The sequence below is a fragment of the Verticillium alfalfae genome, genomic scaffold, assembly GCF_000150825.1.
Source record: "Verticillium alfalfae VaMs.102 supercont1.13 genomic scaffold, whole genome shotgun sequence".
Classification (NCBI taxonomy): Eukaryota; Fungi; Ascomycota; class Sordariomycetes; order Glomerellales; family Plectosphaerellaceae; genus Verticillium; species Verticillium alfalfae.
The window spans coordinates 408,003-408,997 of record NW_003315026.1 but is presented as its reverse complement, the minus strand read 5'-3'; positions in this window follow the sequence as shown (position 1 = coordinate 408,997).

Here is a 995-nt window from a genome sequence, read left to right as displayed (position 1 = left end):
CTTCTCTCCGTCGCGGCCACGATGACGGACTCGTGGTGTTTCTCGTCGGCGCGGGCAGCGGGTCGACTTGTCGGAGCAGGATAAGAATGCTTAGGGGGACAGTGATGCTTAGAGGGTTGGTGATGCTTTGGGGGATGTTGTCTCAGTGTCGTGAATCGAGGTTGAGCGGCGGCTGACTCGGGCGGCGCCAACTTAAAAGAGGGGCCGCATTGGGTCTGGTGAGGAGAAGCCGAAGAGGTGCTCCTATTGAGGCTGAGGTTCGACCGCTGTTCGAGGGTTGGAGGTACCATGGCGGCGATGGTGATGGTGATGGTGATGATGATGGTGTTTCCTTTCCAAAGAAGAAGCTTCGAAGAGGGGTCGAAGCAGTGAGCGGTGGATTGCTGGACGAGGTCGCTCGTGGTCTAGATGTCAGGATAGAGTGTGAGCGAGCCTGGGGAAGATGAAGTAGCTGAGCGATCTGAACCTCGACTTGGCCCTGGGAAAGCTAATTGAATCCTCAAGGTTGCAAAGCACCGTGCTTGAAAGCAGTTTTACTCGAGGGCTGCTCAAAAAGAAATCACTTGTCTCCCCGGCGATGATGACGACTCTAGACGGTTCTCGTTTTTTTTTTCTGATTTTATAATCACTTCGCCTAGCCCATCGTCACAGGTGGCCTTTCGTTGCCCCCTGATACAATACATTCACATCCTACTCCTACTTCTACTCCTCCTGATCATTATGACCCCCCCGCCCCCTTCATTCCCGCTCATCTGCCGCAACCCGGCCATTCCCTTGACAATGTCGGCCCCGCGCAGCTGACAAGCCTTCCCTCCCCTCTCCGAGACAATGAAGAACACATGATGAGTGTCCACAGCCTGCCGGGGAACAGGCCAGGACAGAGACGTCGTCAGAACTCCGTTGCCGAGCATCGCCAAGTGGGATGGAGCGTGGCCAGGGTTGCTACACGGGATCTGGGTTCCGGCTGCAGATATCGACATGTCGCTTTTCGACGC